General features: G+C 37.9%; 1 protein-coding gene and 2 long non-coding RNA genes across 9 annotated transcripts in view; all 3 read left to right on the plus strand.

The window, feature by feature from the left end:
• Positions 1-26615, plus strand: part of LOC129443004 (prolyl 4-hydroxylase subunit alpha-1-like) — a 131230-nt gene that overhangs the window by 19950 nt on the left and 84665 nt on the right. The gene's annotated exons all lie outside the window — the stretch shown is intronic.
• On the plus strand, positions 4505-10180 carry LOC129445649 (uncharacterized). Of its 3 annotated transcripts, none has more exons than XR_008644826.2 (4): positions 4505-4687; positions 8681-8845; positions 8921-9009; positions 9096-10180. It is a non-coding gene; the product is annotated as an uncharacterized lncRNA (long non-coding RNA). The 3 variants fall into 3 exon arrangements; XR_008644825.2 differs by having other exon boundaries at positions 8681-8829; XR_012358666.1 differs by lacking the exon at positions 4505-4687 and adding an exon at positions 7044-7449 and having other exon boundaries at positions 8681-8829.
• On the plus strand, positions 19931-22885 carry LOC129449917 (uncharacterized). Of its 2 annotated transcripts, XR_012358669.1 has the most exons (10): positions 19931-20165; positions 20399-20428; positions 20897-20949; positions 21040-21084; positions 21162-21214; positions 21690-21724; positions 21817-21885; positions 22176-22327; positions 22413-22498; positions 22720-22885. It is a non-coding gene; the product is annotated as an uncharacterized lncRNA (long non-coding RNA). The 2 variants fall into 2 exon arrangements; XR_012358668.1 differs by lacking the exon at positions 19931-20165 and having other exon boundaries at positions 20260-20428.

The following is a 26615-nucleotide window of genomic DNA, read 5'->3' on the forward strand; positions in this document are numbered from 1 at the left end:
TTTGCAAATGAATTCTATCATGGTACCACATAAAAACGAAATAGTTTTTGGACTGGCTAAGGTGCACATTTGCTTTAAAAAAGACGAAATCACTGTGTAAATATTGGTAGACATACTTTTAATAATTTTCAATGCTGCTCCATCAACTCCTGACAGGACGAGGTAATTAAATATGCCAGGTAACTTGCCGCGGCCGCTTCATTTCGTCTAACCACGAGACGATTGATGGGACAATATATGACTATCCGAGCGTCTTATGAAGTTTTCTCCGTGCTCCTAATTTAAAACATTTACAGCAGTAGCGATATTTGTCACTTCGCTAAAGTTATAGTGAACTACAAACAATCTTCTAACCACCAAACTAACCACCGAATGCACTGTGCCATGTTAGCAGCGGAAGTCTGTTGACAAAATGCGGAAGAGCGAAGAATTAAAAAGGGGCGTGGCGGAATAAGGTGAATAGAGACAGAGCGCAGTTATGCAAATTTGAAAAACACGCCAACCGTCAATTCAACCGTCTCCATTGACTTTGTATTGCGAGAGGCCGCCTCCTTGTCATTTCTGGCTTATAACAAAAAACAGAATAATGCCTAAAAGCTGCTGTGTGACAATATGTACAGCTAACAAGCCAAAGAACCTAGAAATACATTTTTATAAACTGTCGAGCCGTAAAACCCAGTCTTTGAGGAGAAAAAAGTGGATCGCCGACTACGTTTCCCCCTAGTGGACGCAGTTCTACTAATATGAGTACTATGAAAAGTTGCCTGTTTCCACTTTTCTGTATGTAAACGCTCGTTTTTTGAGTTCGACAGCTTATAAAAACTTATTTCTGGGTTCTTTGGCTTGTTAGCTGTACATATTGTCACACAGCAGCTTTAAGGGATTATTCTGTTTTTTGTTATAAGCCAGAAATGACAAGGAGGCGGCCTCTCTCAATACAAAGTCAATGGAGACGATTGGATTGTTTTTCAGGTTTTCAGGCGTGGTTTTCAGGTTATGACACGCTGCGCTCTGTCTCTATTGAGAAGCATTCACTTTCTGCCACCAGTTGGGCTCCGCCCACAAAAAAACGTCATCTCTGTTTGCAAACCCACAAAAGGTCTATACTAATCTCCATCACCTGTGCCTCATTACCGTATCCCTTCCACCTACTTCCATACTATAGAGTACGCGAAAAGCAGTAGGCGAGGCAAGTAGTATGTCGAAATACATAGTATTCGAAAAACAGTATGCGAAAAGTACCCGGATGACCTACTACTTTCGATTAGATTTTGCAGTGTGCATACGATGGACACTTCACTATCCCATGATGCCCTGGGAGAGGGGTTATCCAACGAGGAAGATGGAGTACATGGGTGATTCTCACGAAAACTTGGTTTTAAAAATGTCAAGCATGAAAATGTAAAAATTGCTTAAATTGACTTTTTTTCCCACCAGACATTGAAAAACAAAGTCTGGAGTAAATGGGAACCTTAATTTAAAAACTTTTACTAATCATTTAACACTTTTTGTAACACAATTTTAAAAATTAGTCCTAAAAAATCTCATTACCGCAACAGTCAGAAAACATCAAAACTGACATATTTTGAAAATGACATGACAAACCTGAAAGAACATAATTTGGAGATTCTGCACTGCATTTAAAATCAAAGTATTATGCTTCTATTAATTAAATTAACATTTAATAAGCATCTGTTGCGGTAATGATAATCAAAATGTCACTTTTGCTTGGTCACTCAAAATCAAACTTTATTAAAATTCTGTATGTGTGCTTAAACTGTTCTAAAAAAGTGTTGCGGAGGATGAGAACATCAGGCATGGACACATCATTTTCCTAATTTTTCTTCATTATTATTATACATGAATATTCAGTAAATAGTTTTTCTGTCTTCTAAAGTAGTCTAGCAAAACATCCATTTATTTTTTTCTTAATATTTTTGTGTTAATTTGATTAAATTACAACATAACGCATGTTCAAACACAGCCGGACACATTGCGGTAATGAGAATTTCAGCAGAAAATGAGATAAAATTTACAATTATAAATTCTTATGTTGAAATCACACATTGTGCAAGGTAGAACACAGTATTGTGTTAATTCTGATGCTTTTTAATGTTACTATATTACACATTTTAAAGCTAAAATCATTAGTGCCGTGGTGTTTCAATGGTTTCGTGAGAATCACCCACATCGATCTAGTACGAGTTCACGGGTGGGAAGTCACGGGTTTGACTGCCGTTCCAGTGCACTTTCACAAGTAAAAGGTTGTAAAAACACGGGTTACAGGCTGCCTGGAACGCATAGAGTCGTGAGTTGTGGTTTTGAAGTCGTAAAGAGAAAATAAAATTTCCCAAAGTCTTTTGTATCCTGTTGTATATATACGGTCCTCAGTTCATGTGTGTTGAAACAGTTCTCAAGTATCGATTTGTGTTAATATAGATCTCCATGTGAATGTGTGTAAAGGCCTTTTCTTGTAATTTTTTTCTACCCGGGTAGTGGGCACAAAGTGTGTGAGATCACAGCTTAGCTGTTATATCCTGTAAATCCACAAGGGGGGCGTGGGTTCACTCCACGTGTGTAGATCAAAAGGGCTATGGCTCGCCAATCAAAAGTAGGTCACGATGCAGAATCAAAATCCAATCATAAAACCCAATCAGAGTTCTTGATTGATTGATTGATTGATTCTTTATTTGTCATTCTCATGTTGTACATAAAAACGAAATTGTGTTTCACACATCCACCGTTCAATAATCATTCAGTGCATTAATAACTAATAAAAGAGCACACTTTAAATATAAATATCCTAAAATTCACTAAAAGAAGGCTAAATAAATAAATAATCTATTTTCAGTACAAATCACATTCTCTGGTTAAGCAGTCTAATGGCTGTGGGAAAAAAACTGTTTAGTAGCCTGCTGGTTCTTGCTCTGATACTTCTGTATCTTTTACCAGACTGAAGGAGTATGAACATGTCATGTGAAAAGTGAGTGAAGTCTTTAATAATGCTGTTTGCTCTCATTTTACAGCGTTCTGTGTATATATCTTCTATACGTGGCAATGGAGCACCAATGATTTTTTCAGCAGTTCTCCCAATCCTGTTCAGTTTACGTCTTTCTTCTCCCGTACTGTTTCCGAACCAGCAAGAGATGCAATATGTGAGAATGCTCTCTATGGTGCCTCTATAAAACATGGTCAAGGCTGGAATAGGAAGCTCCACCTTCTTCAGTCTACGGAGAGAATGAAGACGTTGTTGTGCCCTCTTGACTATAGCTGTTGTATTTTCACTGGAGGTTAACTCATCAGTCAGATGGAAGCCCAGGAACTTGACACTGTGTACTATGTCCACCTCAGAACCACTGATGTTCAATGGGAGATGGTGCCGATTACTAGTCTTCCTAAAGTCAACAACCATCTCCTTCGTTTTTTCAGTATTCAGGACGAGGTTATGTGTTTTACACCATACTGTCAACTGCTCCACCTCCTCTCTATAAGCCGACTCATCATTGTCAGTAATGAGGCCAACAACTGTGGTGTCGTCAGCGAATTTTAAAATGTGATTGGTGGTAAAACTAGCAGAACAGTCATGTGTCAACAACGTAAACAGTAAAGGGCTAAGTACACACCCTTGTGGTGATCCTGTGCTCACTGTGGTTGTCTTGGATATTTTTTTACCTATTCTGACTGTCTGCCGTCTCTCCGTCAAAAAGTCCAAAATCCATCTGCACATGCCAAGATCCACTCCAAGTGATGATAACTTTTCAATAAGTTGTTGTGGCAAAATTGTATTAAAAGCGGAGCTAAAATCAATGAATAAAATTCTTGCGTAAGTGTTCCTGTTTTCCAGATGTGTCAAACTGAGGTGAAGCAGTGTAGATAGAGCATCCTCCGTTGATCGATTTGCTCTATATGCGAACTGCAATGGGTCCAGACTGGTTGGAAGACATGATTTGATGTGGTTCATAACAAGCTGTTCAAAGCATTTCATAGCAATTGGGGTCAGGGCTACAGGACGGTAATCATTCATGGTGGTTGGCTTTGGTGTTTTAGGCAAAGGTATTATAGTTGAACTTTTAAAACAGATGGGCACTCTGGCTTGGCTGAGGGAGATGTTAAATATGTCTGTGAAGACATCCTTCAGCTGTTCTGCACATTTCTTCAGCACACAACCTGGGATGTGATCTGGACCGGCCGCCTTTCTAGGGTTGATTTTTAAGAAGACCCTCTTTACGCTGTCTGGCGTCAGATGGAGTGCCTGGTTGATGGGAGGCAGCACTTGCCGTTGTGCCAATTTGTCATCTGTGATCTCAAACCGTGAAAAAAAGGTGTTAAGATTGTCTGGTAGAGATGTATCATTTTCTGTTATCCGGACAGTAGGCTTATAGCCTATAGCTGTCTGAAATCCCTGCCATAACCGCCTTGTATCCCTTGTGTTGTTAAAATCGCTTGACAGCTTCTCATAAAGAAACACGGTAAATCAACCGAAAAAATTAAATCTTTCCAACCTGGTCTCATGGGAAATACGTACCTCTGTACACTTTTTTGCAGGACCACAAATATGTACTAACAGGTACGTATTGCTAAAGTTTTGAAAAATAAACGTCCACTGGGGTCGCTAAAGAGAAGAACTCCATGTGACATAATTAGGAGTTGCATTACATTACATCGCGAGATTTAACAACGCATGTTGGTAAGTTAAGTCTCTTTAATTCGATATAAAGTGTATTACTCTATATAAATCAGGTTAAACGTGTTCAATTCAATCGCTGTTTTATATCTGTCAGTTCTGCTTAGGTTTATTGTATCTCAAAATGATTTTAAATCAGCACATCGTAACTAAAGCGATTAAATGCCATCTTCAGCTTTTACGTGACGTGATGCAGATTCGACCAGTTTATAATAGTCATACTAGGATAAAGGTAACGCGATACGCGTCGAATTTACCATGCTTTACCACGGTAACAGTATATTTCGGCTACTGCGTGCTTAAATCCGATACGCGTCGAGTTTACCATGCTTTACCACGGTAACAGTTTCGGCTACTGCGTGCTAAAATCCGATTCGCGTCGAATTTACCATGCTTTACCACGGTAACAGTATATTTCGGCTACTGCGTGCTTAAACCCGATTCGCGTCGAATTTACCATGCTTTACCACGGTAACAGTATATTTCGGCTACTGCGTGCTTAAACCCGATTCGCGTCGAATTTACCATGCTTTACCACGGTAACAGTGTATACTCTCACCTCAGGGCCCCCCCTCCCAGAATGTTTTAGATGTCTTCATATATAACACCTCCCTTACGAAAACTAACCATGGTTTTATTGTGGTAAAAGTGTAGTAACCATGTTTTTTTGTGTATTGATTACTATGAGCAAAACCATGGTTTTACTACAATAAGCATGGTTAAACTATGTTTTTTGAAAACCATGGTAACTACAAAACAACCATGGTTTTGACAAACACCTGATTCCACTCATCAGTCTTGTTCCAGAATGTTTAAAACGTTCCTTAATTAACACACTAACAAGCTAATGAACTGAATCAGCCCTTACAAAATTTAACCATGGTTTTATTCCAATTAAAACCAAAAAAAAACATGGTTACTGTAACTACAATAAGCATGGTTAAACTATGGTTTTTGAAAACCATAGTAACGACAAAGTAACCGTGGTTTTGACCACCATAGTTTTCAAAAACCATAGTTAAACCATGGTTATTGTAGTTACTGCAGTAACCATGTTTTTTTTTATTGTAGTAAAAACCATGGTTAAATTTTGTAAGGGCTGATTTAGTTCATTAGCTTGTTAGTGTGTTAATTAAGGAACGTTTTAAACATTCTGGAACAAGACTGATGAGTGGAGTCAGGTGTTTCATATAAGGAGACATTTAAAACATTTTGGGAGGGGGACCTTGAGGACTGAAGTTGGGAACCACTGACCTAAAGGATTATTAGGAACACCTGTTCAATTTCTCATTTATGCAGTTATCTAATCAACCAATCACATGGCAGTTGCTTCAATGCATTTAGGGGTGTGGTCCTGGTCAAGAAAATCTCCTGAACTCCAAACTGAATGTCAGAATGGGAAAGAAAGGTATGGCGTTTAATCAGACCCAGCACACACAAAAACCACGCGTGAGTTAGAGATACGAGCACGCAAACACTATTCGAGCGCTAAAAAGCAGAACACAATTGTGTAAAGCATCCTTGCGAGAGCGCACCTCCGCTCAGCACGCCCAAATGCAGTCACGCGAGCAAGGGCTTGGATGAGCTTTTGCACGACTCTGGCTCTCTCTGTGCTCTCACAGCTGTACCGCACACGCTCGCTCGATCAATATGGCTTTTGGGTCTTTGGGGGCGGGACATTGACTGATGTCTTCGTGCCTGTGATTGGTTGGTTGATTTAATCAGTGATTCGTTCTCAGATCTTCTGTTCTCAATTCGTATCCAGTCAATCTAGGTAGAGAAGACACGTTTTAATAGGACCATTATGTCGGAGCACGTCATTTTAAAACATTGTCTTGTTTGATCCATGCAATAGGCTGCAAACCAAACAATAATGCCAATTTTATTATATATTTTGTTTACTGTTTATCATCCTGCAATATATACTATAGGCTACATATTGACATTGTCAGGTTACAGAGTTGGTTCAGACTTAACATTAGCAAACTTTAGTATAGTCCTGTACATATATATAAACAAACTAGATTTGAACTCCAATTATATATACTCCAATATATATATATATATTAGTTTTTGTAGCCATTCTGTATCTTTTCAGGGTTAAAATAGCATTTAATTTTACTCTGTTGTTGTATTTGAGTTTCATTTCATTTGCCATAATATGGTTGTTAAATTATCTACATGTTAAACAACAAACAAAATACATACCTTAAAAAGGGGCATATTGTTTTGTTATGTTTGCATGGTTTAAACAAGACTAATGTTTTAACATAGATTACCTACTTTGACATAATGATCATATTGAAGCGTGTTTTCTCTACCTAGATTGACTGGAGATATATTGTGGAACAGGAGATCATGCATGTCACTAATCAAATCAAACAACCAATCACAGATGCAGAGACATCAGTCAATGTCCCGCCCCCAAAGTCGCAAAAGTAATCTCGAGCGAGCGAGCGCGTGTGGTGCAGCTGTGAGAGCATAGAGAGAGTCGAGCAAGCGCTCATCCAAACCCTTGCTCACGTGACTGCATTTGTGCGCGCTGAGCGGAGGGGCGCTCTCGCGAGGATGCTTTTTCCGCGTGCGAATAGTTTTCTGCGCCATGTATCTCTCCCTCGCGCGTGGTTTTTGTGCGCGCGACTTTTGGGTCTGATTAAACGCCACAGAAAGGTTTTAAGGATTTAAGCAATTTTGAGTGTGGTATGGACTGATTCAACCTGACAGAAGAGCAACTGTGACTGAAATAACCACTCGTTACAACCGAGGTATGCCGCAAAGCATTTGTGAAGCCACAACACGCACAACCTCGAGGTGGATGGGCTACAACAGCAGTAGACCCCACCGGGTACTACTTATCTCCACAACAAATAGGAAAAAGAGGCTACAATTTGCACGAGCTCACCAAAAGTGTTGAAAAATGTTGCCTGGTCTGATGAGTCTCTGTTGAGACATTCAGATGGTAGAGTCAGAATTTGGCATAAACAGAATGAGAACATGGATTCATCATGCCTTGTTACCACTGTGCAGGCTGGTGGTGTAATGGTGTGGGGAATGTTTTTTGGCACACTTTAGGCCCCTTAGTGCCAATTGGGCATCGTTTAAATGCCACGGCCTACCTGAGCATTGTTTCTGACCATGTCCATCCGTTTATGACCACCATGTATCCATCCTCTGATGGCTACTTCCAGCAGGATAATGCAGCATGTCACAAAGCTCGAATCATTTCAAATTGTTTTCTTGAACATGACAATGAGTTCACTGTACTAAAATGTCCCACACAGTCACCAGATCTCAACCCAATAGAGCATCTTTGGGATGTGGTGGATGGGAGCCTCGTGCCCTGGATGTGCATCCCACAAATCTCCATCAACCGCAAGATGCTATCATATCAATATAGGACAACATTTCTAAAGAATGCTTTCAGCACCTTGTTGAATCAATGCCACATAGTATTAAGGCAGTTCTGAAGGCGAAAGAGGGTCAAACACAGTATTACTATGGTGTTCCTAATAATCCTTTAGGTGATTGTATTAAGTGCGTTGTTTGTAGCTCTAGCATGATAAGCGTTGCATTTACCATGCTTTTACCACAGTAACTATAGATCTACTGTGTTATTTGTAGTTAAAACAATACGCATTGAAGTTACCATGCTTTTTAAGATAAAGCATGTATGTTGCATTGTTGCTTTGTTTTAATGCCATCAAAACTTGAATTTCTTACACTCTGCGGCTCCAGAGTGCAAGTGCAATTATGATTAAAAGCATCAGGCAGAGGAAGCAACCGACAAACAGGTTAACCTCAAAATCATCATTAAATAATTTTCCGACTTCTAACAAATTTCAACCCTGGACAGCATTAATTTAAATATTCATACAGTTGTGCAAAATATACTTTGATCATTCACTTGTATGTATCATACATAAATGCATTTATATAACATTTTAAGATAAAGTTTTAAACTGTACAGATTATGACAAATCACATTTGTTTTTTAAGATGGAAAAGAGAGAAGACAAACTTCACCGAAAGATTTTGGAGGAAAAGGCCAAATTCGTTGTGACTATAGATGAGTACAACAGGGCAGCACCTGAAAACTGCAGTCAGCTGATACAATTCTGGCATCTGGGAGTTACGCATGGCCATGGGTATGGAATGAGCATGGTATGTCTTGTTACTCATTCCAATTTAAAGATATTTAGTATAATGTGTATTTATGTTTTTACTTTCATGCTGTAGGACGGTCGTCACCAATCCTGGTCATGGGGGGTCTCTGCAGATTTTAAATGAAACATCTGCTAAATAGCCATGACTGCTGCTTCCTACTGGTAAAGTGTATGGTTCTCTAAATTCTGCAGAGCATGGATTACAATTATATATTAATTACTAAATATTTGTTGTTCTTGTTTGATAGGTACAGACCAGGAGTGTGGGCTCTCTGACAGTGAAGTTCTAGGACTTCACTTCCTGCTAAAGAAAAGACAATACTACATCATCTCCTCTGTTTGCCAGTTGTACTGTACTGTGCTTGACAACTTTTCTGAGCTGTTTGGGAACATAAAAGATGATGATTACTTTAGGGAAATTCACATGGATGAGGAGGATATCCACTATTGTGGTGGTGGTGGTGATGATGATGATGAGGATGAGTATGAAAAGTCATTGTTTCCTCAGTCAGTATAAAGTGTACACTCAAGTCAGATTTTAAAGACAAGGTCAAGGTTAAACCAGGATTATGCCTTAGCTAAAATTGGACATTTACACTACTTTTAAAAATGTGACTTACAAATAAACTTACTGATGTGCATCTTGAGACAAAATTATGGCACTGATATATTTAAAGATATGTCAGTAAAAGTTGTTTTTTTGTTAAGACAGCTCAAATATACATTTTAGTTTGGGACTAGGCTTAGGCCTTGTGATCGATTGAAGTTGCAATTCACTAGTGTAGTGGATGAAAACTTGTTTAGAATGATAAAGTTGTCTCCCAATAGTTAAATAGTTCATCTTATTTCCCCACGTCCCAATTTACCTTATGTCATCTATGTGATTATATCTGTATTTTATCTTGTGTATATTACTGAAACTGCCAGTTGACCTTTTTTCCTTTAATATTAAGCATCACATACGGTATATAGACTTCACCACATAACTATAGACTGTCTTTTTTAGATTCAGTTAATTAAACAAGACTGTATGCTGTGATGTTTATCTTAGTAATGTTTTACATTGTTTACATTTACATTACAAAGGTGTTGTGAAAATATGTAATTTTATATTGTTTGTCCAATCATTTTTATATTAGATATTGTAATACGTTACTGATATTAGTGTTATTATTACTGATGTAACATTTATGACTTTTTGGACAGTGTTGTAAAATGCCTTCATTGTTATTCATAAAGTGACAAATAAAATTGACCAAATTCACGTGAAAACAACTTCCTGTTTTTTATCATAAATTGTACTATTATGATATGTATATTTAATGTTACAAACTTCATTGCTCTTGAATAAAAATCTGTAATTAAAGTATTTGCACAGGCTCATTTCTTTGATTGACATGTAGTCAACGCTTTATGACTAAATGTTTGATAGCCTAAAAGGATAATGGTTATGATAGCAGTCTACAGTAGCCTATGTGCCAGGCAAACCAAACAAATCGATCTACCATCGAAAATGTTAGTATTATATTTAATAAAAAATATCAATATTAAACAGAACATATAGACACGTGTCAATTCAGCAGAATAAAATTAAAAGATCCTTTCGAAAACTTATGGACAGGAGGTCTTTGGTCAGCTAAGTTGTCATGGTGTTCTTTCGCTGCGCAGACCAATTACAATATGACATCAAAGTGCCGCGAGATCGGACTGCTCTTCGTGTTTTCGAGTCCCTCCCGCGATACTTTGATGTCATACGACAATTGGATTTTCGCAGCGCCACATGAATCATCTTTTAACCCATATAAAAAAGTATTCCATGTCGCAAATGATGTTTTGGTGCTACTGTTACACTTGAAATGCTATCAGCTAACAATATCGCGTTTCTTAGCTGAGAAAACTTTTCCTTTACTTGTATTTCAACCCTAAGCATAACAATTTCAATGAACTACAAACCCTGCTGAAAAAAACAACATCAAACCAGCATGCGGACCAGCATGGGAATACTGGTCTATGCTGGTTTAGCTGGTGGTCACCAGCATACCAGCACCAAAACACAACATATGCTGGTCTTGCTGGTATGGGATGTTGGTGCTATTGCTGGTTTGGTGCTGGTTTAGCTGGTGCTAATACTGGTTTGGGGCTAGTTTAGCTGGTGTTCACTAGCAAACCAGCACCAAACCACAACATATGCTGGTCTTGCTGGTATGCTGTTTTTTCAGCAGAGAATGTCAGCACCATGTTTCCCCATTGTCAGCAATAATATGATGGAGACTTATGGATAATGTAGTTTAACACATTTAGGGATTAAAATTAAATAAATATTACCTTTAATCACTAAATGATTATCCAAATATGTTCATTATGCAAACTTCTGTATATGTCATCTTTGAGGGGCAGGGCAGGTTAAAATCTGGTATGGTTAACATGTCTTAAAATGCCTGTATACTACCTTTTCATGTATGTCTGAAAAGTCTGTCCAACATTATTTAGTAAACACAGCATAAGTAGTTTTCACTTTGATGCACTAATTAGACATTGATTTACAGACTTTTGAAATAGGCTTTTGTCCTCTTACAGAGGTTTTAGGCCTACTGGGCACTTGGGTGTGAAAGGGCAGTAAAACATACACAGATGTATTTGCATAATAAAAGACAACAAACTCTGCTGCGTCACATTTATAACACTTCTTTTTTCTTCTGTTTTATGCACTCAGAAATATGGTACAAAAACTTTCACTGGGACAGAACTCCTTCAAAACAGGTGTTGGCAAGGTCGGTATTGCCGATGTCCTGCAGATTTTAGCTCTAACCCTGATAAAACATTGCCTACAAGTAGTTTAAGATGACTCTTTAGACCTTGATAAGTTGTTCATGTGTGCTTAGAGCTGGAGTTAAACTCTGCAGGATATCAGCACTCCAGACTGATGTTGCCTACCCGTTTTAAAAAGGTCCCAGGGGTGGGCATTCCTGGTCCTGCAAAGTGTAGCTCCAACCCTAATTAACCACACCTGACAATTCTAATCAAAGACTGCAGGATGAATATGAAATGTCATTCAGGTGTGTTTGATTAAGGTTGAAGCTAAACTTGGAGGACAGTGGCCCTCCAAAACCAATGCACAAAGATTTATCCACATTTGGTACCAATATTTACCCATATGCACTCCTTAGGTACTCCGTGTAGTTTCTGAAAGAGCACCACCCCAGTGTCAGCTTTTGTGACTTTATTCTTCTGAGAGTATTCCTACATTAAGATCACATTAGGTTTTATATGGTGTTTTGTGAATTTATATGATGTATTTGTCAGTAATTTTGAAATAAACAGTATGGCTAGGCCACAGATTTTTGTTTATATATTTTATATATATATATTTTTTACAAAATGGCAACGAGAAAATTGCAAACACTTATGCAATTCATTGTCATAACAGGATAAGTCAGGTCACACTTATTTTTATACTAAATATTGTTTTAAAGTAGTTACAAAGTAGCAATCAATGAGGTAAAGATCAATTACAAAACAATTTCTATTGTCAAGAAGATATAGTGTGAATTCAGCTGAAGCAATTTAAAAGTTAACTCAGTTCAATTAAATAGCCATGTAATGTTTATCAATCATGAAACATTTTAATCAGCTAAAAGCAACTCTAAAAAGACAATGGTGTTATTATCACCTCAGTTCCAGCTTTACTATTACATGACAGTGCCCCCCCCCCCATAAAAACAACAACAACAGCAATGCCCATTTAAAATAGGTTTCATCATTTATTTTATTAGTATGATCTGTAGAACAAAATCAAGAGTACAGAGATGACGGTAAATAAAGACAACCATGTAAACATTCAGTAGACATGTAAAACGTAATTGTTTACCAGGCCACTCAATATAACAACAAGGTTCAGAGTTCATGTAGGTAGTATGTAGCACATTATTGTCTTAAATATTCATTTCTAGGAGAAGGAAATTTGTATTTCCTTTTTATCCAAATCAATTATGAAATAAAAATCACAAGAACTTATTTATAAAATTTTGTATATAAACATCTTTAATACATAGTATTCACCACACATTAGTGTAACAACAACATGTGTAGATGTGTTGACAACAAAACTGTTTTTTTCCCCTGATTTTTATATCTAAATATCAATACATTTTGACAACAACAGACCTTCAAGAATAAGACAAACTAAAGTGTTAAACAAAATGTATAGAATAACTTTCTATGATGACAAATACTGTATTGATATGTATAATGGCATGTTTTTAAACAGACACATACTACTGTACAGCATCCTCAGACACCCAGGAACTTCTTGCCACTATAAAGGAAAAAAAAACAATTTAGTTGTACACAGTGTTGTTTAAAAAAACAGAGTGCCGCAGGGGTGACCTACTTTTGTAGGCTAACCCGGAAGTTAGCAGTACAATGTTTCCCTTTCTAAAAAGCCCATTCATTATCCCATAGACTTTTGATTCAAATATGAATAGGCTTTTTATTGAGGGAACCAGTGTCCCGCTAATTTCGGGGTTAGGCTACAAAATAAGCCATACCTGCAGCACACTATTAAAAAGATTCTGTCATCACTCGCTCTCATGTTGTTACAAACCTGTTTAAACTTCTTTGTTCCGATGAACACAAAGAAAGATATTTTGAGAAATGTTTGTAACCAAACCATTCATGGACATTTACTTTCATGGTATTCTTTTGTCCTACCATGGAAGTGAATGGGGTCCATGAACGTTTAAGGGCGCACTCACACTATCCAAACCAAACTGCGCTCGGGCGCGTTTGACCCCCAAAGCCTGGTTTGTTTGAAAAGTGTGATTGCTCTGTTCCGCGCCCGGGCACGGATTGGTTAATCGCGCCACGGCCGGGTTGCAGAGGTGGGCCAGAGCCCGGAACTTGGGCTCAGGCGCGGAAGGCTGTGGTGTGAGCGCATTCGCGCCTTAACGCGATTCAAAAGGTGAAGACGTCAGCTGCGCGACCACTCACCTACATATGCCGCCGTTAAAACCTTTTGTTGCGAGCAGCGGGGTTACGTCAATGTCCGAGATGCGCACGTGACAGATCAACTAAGGAATATGATGACATGTGAGAAGGCTGTCTGTAATCGCGCACCAAACGACTCCGAATAAAAAACACAGACTTATTATTATGGTTTGTTCCAGGGTTAATGGAGAGCTTTACTTCATGCTTTTTTCAAAACAATCGCATTTTAATGACGAAAGAGCGCCCGGACTCTGATCGACAAAAAGTACAGTGTGAGCGCGTGCACCTGGGGGAGTAGGGAGGGGTGACAATCGCGCTGGGGCATGGTTTGGTTTGGCTTGGATAATGTGAGTGCGCCCTAAATAACCAATAACCAGTAAACTCGAGTGGATTTAATTTAGCAACTATCAATATTAAAATAAAAGTAATTTACCACAGCTGTGGTCTCTGGCCGCAGTTGCGGGGTTGCTGACAGTAGTCGCAGGGCCTCTGATGGTAGTGGTGGACTCTCTGGCCACAGTTGCGGAAACGCTGACTGTAGTGACAGGGTGGTTGATTGTAGTGGTGGGGCCTATGATGGTAATGGCAGGGTCACTGGCCACAGTGGTGGGGTCGCTGACTGGAGAGGCGGGGTCTTCGGCTGCAGCGGTGGGGTCTCTGACCATAGTGGTGGGGCAACTGACTCTAGAGGGGCAACCTGTAGAAAATTGCAGAGAACCATTAGACATATCAATTACAAAAATAGTGTATAATGAAAAAGTCAAATTAGTGTTACATTGAGTTATGACGCCCACATAGAGACAGAGCGCCGTTATGCAAATTTGAAAACCACGCCCACCGGGGGGGAATTCAATCCAACCGTCTCCATTGACTTTGTATTGCGAGAAGCCGCCTCCTTGTCATTTCTGGCTTATAACAAAAAACTGAATAATGCCTAAAAGCTGCTGTGTGACAATATGTACAGCTAACAAGCCAAAGAACCCAGAAATAAGTTTTTATAAGCTGTCGAGCCGTAAAACCCAGTCTTTAAGGAGAATAAAGTGGATCGCCGACAACGTTTCCCCCTAGTGGACGCAGTTCTACTAATAGAAGTAATATGAAAAGTTGCCTGTATCCATTTTTGTGTCTTTAAACGCTCGTTTTTTGGGGTCGACAGCTTACAAAAACTTATTTACAGATTAAACTTAAAAACAGAATAATACCTAAAGCTGCAGTGTGACAAGGTGTACATCTAACACGCCAAAAAAATAAATACATAATTTTTTATAAGCTGTCGACCCCAAAAAACGAGCGTCCAGACACAGAAATGGAAACAGGCAACTTTTCATAGTACTCCTATTAGTAAAACTGCGTCCAATAGGGGGAAACGTAATCGGCGATCCACTTAATTCTCCTTAAAGACTGGGTTTTACGGCTCGACAGCTTATAAAAACTTATTTCTGTGTTCTTTGGCTTGTTAGCTGTACATATTGTCCCAAAGCAGCTTTTAGGCATTATTCAGTTTTTTGTTATAAGCCAGAAATGACAAGGAGGCGGCCTCTTGCAATACAAAGTCAATGGAGACTGTTGGCTTGCTTTCCCCCCCGGTGGGCGTGGTTTTCAGGTTGTGACGCGCTGCGCTCTGTCTCTATTGCCATGAGTTAAACCATATAATTAATAAACAATTACTAAAACATCATACAACCAACATTTTCTGGAGGGTCAAGGGCAAACATGTAGGTAAACAAGTTAATAGGTGGTCAAATGTATAAATACATTGGCCAACCTCCAAAAACAGCCTCATATAGTCGCATGATAGGTATTAAAAGATGGCTCTGAATACGTTTTTTTACCTTAAATTTTGGTAGAGTGGTGCAGGATTCTCTGCAAAGTTATAAATAACATTGGTAAGACACCAAGTATTTCCAACTTGTGGAGCTGAGAAGGGAAAACAAAATAGACTAAACCAGAGTATCCAGTCAAACAAACATAATAAGAAAACAAATATAAGTATGTAGTGCAAATATGAGTATCTATTTATTAATATTGAAATAAATGAAACTTACCAGCAAGTCTATAGAATTAATCATTTTGCAGAAATTGCCATCTTTTTTATTTGGTTGCCCACTGTCCATCAAATGACTGATATGGAGTAACTGCAAGACAAAAACAATGATTGGACATGAAAGGTATTAAAAGATAGGTAAGTGTTGTGATAGCGCTGCTTTTATTACAAATTAAAAGGCTAAACTACAGTGACTGTGTTTAAACCATGGCAATGGTTTGTGTTACTGTGCTTTAACTGAATACAACACATTAGTACAGTTACTGTGCTAAAAGCATATATGCAATGCTTACCGTACCATATACCACAGTAGACCTACCATTGTAAGGTTTGTGTTTACTAAAAAAAGGGTTTGGTACTATGCATTAAGCACATGTACCACAACAGAAATAACTTTACTATGGTAGCAGCACGATACAGGTTGTGTTTTCTAGGCTTTAACTAAAAATAACACACTAAATCTACAGTTACTGTGGTAAACGCATGGTAAATGCAATGCTTATCAGGCTTTAACTTCAAACATTGCAGTAAATACACCCACCTAAAGGATTAGGAACACCATACTTATACTGTGTTTGACCCTCTTTTGCCTTCAGAACTGCCTTAATACTACGTGGCATTGATTCAACAAGGTGCTGAAAGCATTCTTTAAAAATGTTAACCCATATTGATAGGATAGCATCTTGCAGTTGATGGAGATTTGTGGGATGCATATCCAGGGCACGAAGCTCCCGTTCCACCACATCCCAAAGATGCTCTATTGGGTTGAGATCTGGTTACTGTGGGGGCCATTTTAGTACAGTGAACTCATTGTCATGTTCAAGAAACCAATTTGAAATGATTTAAGCTTTGTGACATGGTGCATTATCCTGCTGGAAGTAGCTATCAGAGGATGGATACATGGTGGTCATAAAGAGATGGACATGATCAGAAACAATGCTCAGGTAGGTCATGGCATTTAAACGATGCCCAATTGGCACTAAGGGGCCTAAAGTGTGCCAAGAAAACATCCCCCACACCATTACACCACCACCAGCCTGCACAGTGGTAACAAGGCATGATGAATCCATGTTCTCATTCTGTTTATGCCAAATTCTGACTCTACCATCTGAATGTCTCAACAGAGACTCATCAGACCAGGCAACATTTTTCAACACTTTTGGTGAGCTCGTGCAAATTGTAGCCTCTTTTTCCTATTTGTTGTGGAGATAAGTAGTACCCGGTGGGGTCTACTGCTGTTGTAGCCCATCCACCTCGAGGTTGTGCGTGTTGTGGCTTCACAAATGCTTTGCGGCATACCTCGGTTGTAACGAGTGGTTATTTCAGTCACAGTTGCTCTTCTGTCAGGTTGAATCAGTCCATACCACACTCAAAATTGCTTAAATCCTTAAAACCTTTCTGTGGCGTTTAATCAGACCCAAAAGTCGCGCGCACAAAAACCACGCGCGAGGGAGAGATACATGGCGCAGAAAACTATTCGCACGCGGAAAAAGCATCCTCGCGAGAGCGCCCCTCCGCGCGCACAAATGCAGTCACGTGAGCAAGGGTTTGGATGAGCGCTTGCTCGACTCTCTCTATGCTCTCACAGCTGCACCACACGCGCTCGCTCGCTCGAGATTACTTTTGCGACTTTGGGGGCGGGACATTGACTGATGTCTCTGCATCTGTGATTGGTTGTTTGATTTGATTAGTGACATGCATGATCTCTTGTTCCACAATATATCTCCAGTCAATCTAGGTAGAGAAAACATGTTTTAATATGATCATTATGTCGAAGTAGGTAATCTATGTTAAAACATTAGGCTTGTTTAAACCATGCAAACATAACAAAACAATATGCCCCTTTTTAAGGTATGTATTTTGTTTGTTGTTTAACATGTAGATAATTTAACAACCATATTATGGCAAATGAAATGAAACTCAAATACAACAACAGAGTAAAATTAAATGCTATTTTAACCCTGAAAAGATACAGAATGGCTACAAAAACTAATATATATATATATATTGGAGTATATATAATTGGAGTTCAAATCTAGTTTGTTTATATATATGTACAGGACTATACTAAAGTTTGCTAATGCTAAGTCTGAACCAACTCTGTAACCTGACAATGTCAATATGTAGCCTATAGTATATATTGCAGGATGATAAACAGTAAACAAAATATATAATAAAATTGGCATTATTGTTTGGTTTGCAGCCTATTGCATGGATCAAACAAGACAATGTTTTAAAATGACGTGCTCCGACATAATGGTCCTATTAAAACGTGTCTTCTCTACCTAGATTGACTGGATACGAATTGAGAACAGAAAATCTGAGAACGAATCACTGATTAAATCAACCAACCAACCACAGGCACGAAGACACCAGTCAATGCCCCGCCCCCAAAGACCCAAAAGTCATATTGATCGAGCGAGCGTGTGTGGTACAGCCGCGAGAGCACAGAGAGAGCCAGAGTCGTGCAAAAGCTCATCCAAGCCCTTGCTCGCGTGACTGCATTTGTGCGTGCTGAGCGGAGGTGCGCTCTCGCAAGGATGCTTTACACAATTGTGTTCTGCTTTTTAGCGCTCGAATAGTGTTCGCGTGCTCGTATCTCTCACTCACGCGTGGTTTTTGTGTGTGCTGGGTCTGATTAAACGCCATACCTTTCTTTCCCATTCTGACATTCAGTTTGGAGTTCAGGAGATTTTCTTGACCAGGACCACACCCCTAAATGCATTGAAGCAACTGCCATGTGATTGGTTGATTAGATAACTGCATAAATGAGAAATTGAACAGGTGTTCCTAATAATCCTTTAGGTCAGTGGTTCCCAACTTCAGTCCTCAAGGTCCCCCTCCCAAAATGTTTTAAATGTCTCCTTATATGAAACACCTGACTCCACTCATCAGTCTTGTTCCAGAATGTTTAAAACGTTCCTTAATTAACACACTAACAAGCTAATGAACTGAATCAGCCCTTACAAAATTTAACCATGGTTTTTACTACAATAAAAAAAAACATGGTTACTGCAGTAACTACAATAACCATGGTTTAACTATGGTTTTTGAAAACTATGGTGGTCAAAACCACGGTTACTTTGTCGTTACCATGGTTTTCAAAAACCATAGTTTAACCATGCTTATTGTAGTTACAGTAACCATGTTTTTTTTTTTGGTTTTAATTGGAATAAAACCATGGTTAAATTTTGTAAGGGCTGATTCAGTTCATTAGCTTGTTAGTGTGTTAATTAAGGAACGTTTTAAACATTCTGGAACAAGACTGATGAGTGGAATCAGGTGTTTGTCAAAACCATGGTTGTTTTGTAGTTACCATGGTTTTCAAAAACCATAGTTTAACCATGCTTATTGTAGTAAAACCATGGTTTTGCTCATAGTAATCAATACACAAAAAAACATGGTTACTACACTTTTACCACAATAAAACCATGGTTAGTTTTCGTAAGGGAGGTGTTATATATGAAGACATCTAAAACATTCTGGGAGGGGGGGGCCCCGAGGTGAGAGTATACACTGTTACCGTGGTAAAGCATGGTAAATTCGACGCGAATCGGATTTTAGCACGCAGTAGCCGAAATATACTGTTACCGTGGTAAAGCATGGTAAACTCGACGCGTATCGGATTTTAGCACGCAGTAGCCGAAACTGTTACCGTGGTAAAGCATGGTAAATTCGACGCGAATCGGAATTTAGCACGCAGTAGCCGAAATATACTGTTACCGTGGTAAAGCATGGTAAACTCGACGCGTATCGCGTTACCTTTATCCTACTATGACTATTATAAACTGGTCGAATCTGCATCACGTCACGTAAAAGCTGAATATGGCATTTAATCGCTTTAAGTTAGTTACGATGTGCTGATTTAAAATCATTTTGAGATACAATAAACCTAAGCAGAACTGACAACAGCGATTGAATTGAACACGTTTAACCTGATTTATATAGAGTAATAAACTTTATATCAAATTAAAGAGACTTAACTTACCAACAAGCGTTGTTAAATCTCGCGATGTAATGTAATGCAACTCCTAATTATGTGAGATGGGTATAAACGGAGGTCGGAGCCAGCTGCAAATGGGAGGGTTAGCAGCAAGTGGGTGGAGCTTTACCCGCAAGTGGGCTGTACAAACTTCCAGAGGATTTTGATTGGTTTATTTATATCACCTGTAGCAGCTATTGGTTTATGCTCCTCAGTTGGTGGCGCTAATGTGTAAGTTTTGTTGCGATCGATCAGAAAACAAAGAAGAAACCCGCTTTCACATGTTAGCGTGTTGTTGAAATGAAGGTGTAAGCTTGCTTTGCAGTTTTTAGTTTTGTAAAAAAGCATTATAAGTTCTGAAGAAGACCATTTTATAATGGCGTTTGTACGCTGTTTTTAGTCTTGATGTATTAAAAAAGACAAGGTTAAAGTGTATCCAGATACATTTCTGTAGTTTTTTATTAGCACACAAATTACAAAATCTGTAACGTGGATGACAAAATCTTTTCTGCATTCCATTTCTACAATTTGCTCTCCAGATTATGGATTCTGAAGACCATAATAATAAGGTATTGTGGTTGTGTAGTTTTTGTACGTTTTAGGTCTGCATTGATTTTCAAATTGTAAACGTCTTAAACGTTTTATAAATGGATTTGATATTACAATAACGTTACAACTCCTAATTTAATTGTACAATGCATGCAATTCTTTTAAAACTTTTAATTTTTAAAAGTTTTCATTGTAGTTATGCTTTTTTTCTGCGTAATCCATAATGTTATGTAATGTAATGTAATTGAAACATTTGTTTTAATATCATAATTATATTATAAAATGTATTACTCATAACCATCAGTGAAATAATTGTGAAACGCATGTTATTGTGTTTTAGGTTCACTTATCAGTGAAAGATATTTTTTTATGTTCCACATGACTATGATCACAGCTTCTGCTGTAATGTATAAAGTTCTTAATTTACAAGTTGTTGTGTGTTTATAACATCAATTAATAATTTATGGTGTGTCTGATTTCATTACTAGGACAATGCAGGACAAAGGCTGTCAAATAACTGGAGTGTTTGTCTTGATGGCAAGTACGTACTGTAAATGAGGAACATCGAGGTGTAATCAATTGCTGTTACCATTTAACTTTTTTTGGTGTGTCTTTCCATACCGTATTATAGTATGCACTGTATGTTATTCTGGGACAGAAGTTTGACTTCACTGAAGTAAGTATTTATTTTTGTAGCTATATGCATTTTAATATAATTGAAAATTGTACTAATTCATTACTTTATGTACACAGCTAAACATGAAGAACATAGAAAATGGTGGTGTGCCATCTTGCTTGAAAATTAAGTAAGTGTGAAAAAATTAGCTGTACTTTTAACGTGGTGTTTTAAGAAACTCTTAAAGAAGTGAAAAAAATCTTGTTCAGTCTGTAAACTGTTTTGGGAAGACATGGAACGGAATGATTTAGTGACTCGCTCATAACACTATTTCAGTAAAAATATATTCTGCAGACACTTTGAGTGAAAAGAGTGTTTCAGTGATGATAAAAATCAGCAGGTGTAAACACTACTTGCTCTATCAAACTCCTTTAATAGCTTTTCTTAATACTATTAGGGGTTGGCAAGATTTTGAAATGTTGTTGTATTCATTGGTGAATAATTTAAAATTGGACCATTAATTGGATTGTTTCTATATTTACAAAAGTCTTTACTGTAATTTGTAATCAATGTAATGCATCCTTGCATTTAATTAATTTTGATATTGAACTTGTTCTATTTCTTACTTTATTTGTTTTTGTTGCATGACAATCAAATTGTGGAAGACATGGGAGAAAGAGAAAATGAGCTGTTGTAGCTGGTATTGTCAGCTTTTTATATTTTGCTGATATTTTTGTCAAATAAAAAATTAATGGATAATTTTATCACGTTTTTATTCTAATTCTCTTTCAGAAGAAGAAGAAGAATGCTCTGCACTCCCTGAAACCTAGGGGAAGAAAAAAACTGAACTTGCATATGAAAGTAAGAACTTTGCTATAAAACAAAATACATATACTTTGCTGGGTTTCAAATTATGTAACTATAATTCATTTCAGCAGACCAAACCCCAGTTGTGCCCTCTGTTTTGCATAATCAATTGCAATGATGATTTAAAATGTGTATCATAGAACAATTTTAATCCACTTATATTTTTCTTTAAGGATAAACTGTTAAAAGACGATGACCGTCCATCATGCTTCATCTTCAAGGTAGTGGAATGTTATATAATGTGCTTTTTTAAAAAAATTTAACGGCCTGTGCTAACTTTTCAGTTATCAGGAGCGTTGCTGAAGAACATACTGCTTGAAGTTGTTCTTCAAGAAGAAGATGCTGCCTACATGACCCTGTTTGGCTTGCTCAAGGTTCAGGGACATAGTTGGGGATGACAAGTTCAAGAATCAGGCACACTTCTTATGGCTAGAAAGTAAATATTGACATTAAAAAATAAAATGCATAACAAGAACATCATTGATAATGTTAAATGTTATGTGAATTTTTTTGCACCTCAGGTGTTACATGCTGGAAAAAAGTCATCTCACTACAAACAGCTCTTCTGGAAGATGTACTCATTCTCCACGTGTTTGCTGCACACCTGGTACTTTTTGTGTAAATTGGTGATGAATAAACTAGTTGTTAGTCTAAAGGAAAACTAAAAATCTAATTTACTTATATCATCCCTTGGAGTTTAAAAGTTCTGGACACCATTCACTTGCATGGCATGGACCTACAGAGCTGAGAAATTGTTCCTAATGTTTGTAAATGTTCACTGTCAACTATAAACCCTAGTTCATATTGTGCTTCTTGTGTATCCATCAGGTTATGCTGGGAAGGGAAAGCGAGATGAACTCCAGGGCATTTATTCAAAAACCTTCCATCCTGGATTTTGCAGATTTGACTGCATGCAGATCAGTTCTAGTGAGCTGATATAGTTTCCTTACAAAGACTAAAAATAATAAAATAAAACAAACACTTTTGCAAACAATTCTGAGTGACTTGTACATGATTTTATTCATTGAAAAAATAATTTAAATGTAATATATGTGTATGTAGACTTGGAATTAAGCCTTTTCCCCTTTATTATGTGATTCACGGGTCCGGACACCAATTGTCTTGCCAAGAAAAAATCTTTAATATATATATATGTCAGGAGAGAAACCAGTAAAGATGTTCTATTTATGACAGCCTATACATTTCTTTGATTCTCCTTCCTTTCACCCTGTCATCCCTCAGTTTCTCTGGGGTGGTACAGTAAGGTTTGAGCTTTTATACATCACAGAAAGACTTCCTTGTTAGGTAGAAAAACATGTTGCTTAAGCATCTCAAATATAGAACATATATGTCATGCTAACACATGGCACAGTCCACTCCTATATTAAGATACTATTCTTAGTGTATACTTCTGTGGTGCTTTGCAAACTCTACACATCTGACATGTCATTATCAGAACGTATTACCCTCTTTCAATCCCCTGACATGTGATCCATACTATCTATAGTCTCATGCATTCAAACACAGGCATTTAACACTCCATAAGATAACACAACTGATTATGAATATAAAGAATAATAATACAGATACATAATATATAATAATGAAATCATATTAAAATAATACATTTTAATAAAAGAATAAATTTAATAATAAAAGACTACATTTTAAGTGTTTAGTGTAACACGTTCAGAAAAACATTAGTCTGCTATTTTTTAAAAAAATGCAGTAAATATGGATGGTAACTTTATTTTACATTAGCCACATGTTTTTCATGTATTTACACATTCACTTCACTAAGTCCAGTTGCATCACATTTTCATATGTTCATTTACTTAATATTGATATATGGAGCTTCAGAAATGTGTTTGAATAAGGCCTACAGCCTGATGAATTTAAAACGCCATCACTTTAAGTGTAAAAAAGGTGTAAAACGTGACCTCATCATTGACAGTGAGTGGTATTGGACACACACAATAATAACAAAGCTGTAAGAAATCAGACCATGATGAGGAACGTGATATTTGATCGTTTATTTTCATTACTGTCGCTACTTCCTGTCATTCTCATTCACCGCCGTCCCATTTGCGGCGTAAACTCCTCCTACTTGCACATTTCTGAAATCCCTCCCACTTGCGGCGTTAGCTCCTCCCACTTGCGGCGTAAGCTCCTCCCACTTGCAGTCTCCGGGCTGCAGCGATACATACATGCATTATGTCACATGGAGTTCTTCTCTTTAGCGACCCCAGTGGACGTTTATTTTTCAAAACTGTAGCAATACGTACTTGTTAGTACATATTTGTGGTCCTGCAAAAAAGTGTACAGAGGTACGTATTTCCCATGAGACCAGGTTGAATCTTTCACCAGATCTGTGATGCATTTCCAACCTCATGGATGCACGTCCAGCTGGCTTCTTCATCTGAACTAAAAGCAGCCAGTTCACTCAATACACTTAAGATCAAAAAGGTTTCACAAAGTAAATTACACATGAAAGTGGTGTTCAATTTAAAGGGGTTACAAACAGGACAGAAAACAATTCAAAATTCGAGACGGCTGTATTACAAAATCCATAGCGGCCGTAACATCATGTGAAACATGGTGGACTTCATTTAATTTATTTTTAAATCTACTATTCTAGTAATCTGCCATTTATTTAAAAAAGTTAAACAACTAACTATATATCACCTAGGCTACTAATCTATATTGCTTTTCACTCCTGCTTGTGTAATAATCTAGCAAATACTATATCATTGTGTTCTTGGTTTATTATTGACTCTTAAACATATTTGTTATCTAACCTAATTAGCAAGTTGTCTTGGATAAAACATCTGCTAAATAAATAAATGTAAATAAATGAGAATTTCTTTATTATTACTCATCATAGGCTAATACGCCTTTTTAATAAATCATTAATCAGACTTACTCATGTTTTGATCTGTAATTAGAAAGTATTGGTTACAGTATGATATTACCAGTGTTTTGTGTAATAGGTTGGATTGTACAGTAATGCTGTATGAGATCTGATATGAGGTGAATGCTGGGCACACACAGAAAACAAGAATGTCAACATACATCACTGTTTTCATGCATTAAAGGGATAGAGAAAATTCTGTCGTCATTTGCTCACCCTTACTTACTCTAAACCTGTATATCGTCGCTGCCCGATGAAACTAACGTATGTCCAAAACGGTAACTTTTCAGAAAGTGAAAAAATCACTGTATATCAAAAGCAGTTGAATGTAGCGTTGTCATACTTGGTACGGCATATTTACATGTAACCATATTCTTGCCAGTGTCATGATATAATCCACATTTGACCAAAATTGAGTTTAAATGGACATGCGTGCATATTTTACAGTAACTTTGATCGATACGCGTTCTTCCGATCATTAATTAGAATGGCCAAAGTCGCGTTTCGTATTGACAGATGAATACGCTCAGTTTATTAAATAGCCTACGCCTTGGTTAAATACGCTTACTTTATTTAATATTAATTATAAGTGTATTAAATGTCTCCTGCAAACCATTAAGGGACAATGAATCAACACACTGACATGGTAATGTTACACAACAGGGGCGTCAGTTTGTGTTGAAAAGTGGTGGGGACAAAAGATCTTATAAAAACATTACTGCAGGACGGGAAAAATATTGAATAACGCGCATCAAAAATGGGCATAGCGTAGGCCAGTCAACAACAAGAAAATACTCAGCATAAATTTATAAACCCTCAACAATGTCGAATGCACACATCACACATGTAACAGTCCCTGCAACACCAGCTCAACCGAACAATGCCAAAGCACCATACCGTAGAAAACAGCAGCGCGTTTAATAAATGATTACAATGAATTTCATTACATACAGGGGCGGACTGGCCATCGGGAGTTCCGGGAGCAATCCCGAACGGCTGGTCCATTTCAGGCCGAACCGGCCGGAGGTCAAAAAGTTTTTTTTTTTTTAATGCCTACCAGGCGCTCAGCTGCAGCGGAACGCTGTGTCTGTTTCAGACCGGGCCAAACCAATTCTTCAAATCTTGAGGGGGGATAAGAGCGGCCCCTCCCAACTTGGACTGATCCTCGTTTTTCCTCACATCCGATTGGCTCAAAGGCGCCGATCAAAAGAGGCAGCTAAATGCGCCAAATAACAGACCTTTTTCGCAGTTAAAAGGACGCTGTGGCAGGAAGTGCAGATGAGGAAGGACCAGCAGCATGGACAGGACAGGTGCACAATTAGTGATGCATCTATTATACACTGAAATAATTTATATTTGCATTTAAATATAGGCATATATAAGCGCGAATACAACCCCGACAGGCTTATCAGGACCACACGCAAAGCGGAGCTTGAATCAGCCTTACGGGGTTGTATTCGCTATAAGAACCGCCTCGCTCTACATTATCCCGCTTATGAAATTGATGAAATAGCCTGCGTGCACATTTTGGCAACAGAAGTGGTGTTGTTCCCCAGTGGTTTTAACGTGTTAGCAACTCAGTAAGTTTATCAAAACAGCTTCCCAGCATCATGTCTGGTAATTGCGTTTGGTTGCACTAATAATATACTTTATATTTGGCCATCTGCTAACGTCTTCTATTCACTCCACTATAGTACACGGATCTGGTAGCTGTGTTGAAAAACTTGATAAAGTCAACTTTTAAATATAACTTTCTCTGTCTGTGTTGCTTCACTGCTGATTCTTGCCATACTTCCATTGCCAACATGCGCGT

The sequence above is a fragment of the Misgurnus anguillicaudatus genome, chromosome 2 (genome assembly GCF_027580225.2).
Source record: "Misgurnus anguillicaudatus chromosome 2, ASM2758022v2, whole genome shotgun sequence".
NCBI lineage: Eukaryota > Metazoa > Chordata > Actinopteri > Cypriniformes > Cobitidae > Misgurnus > Misgurnus anguillicaudatus.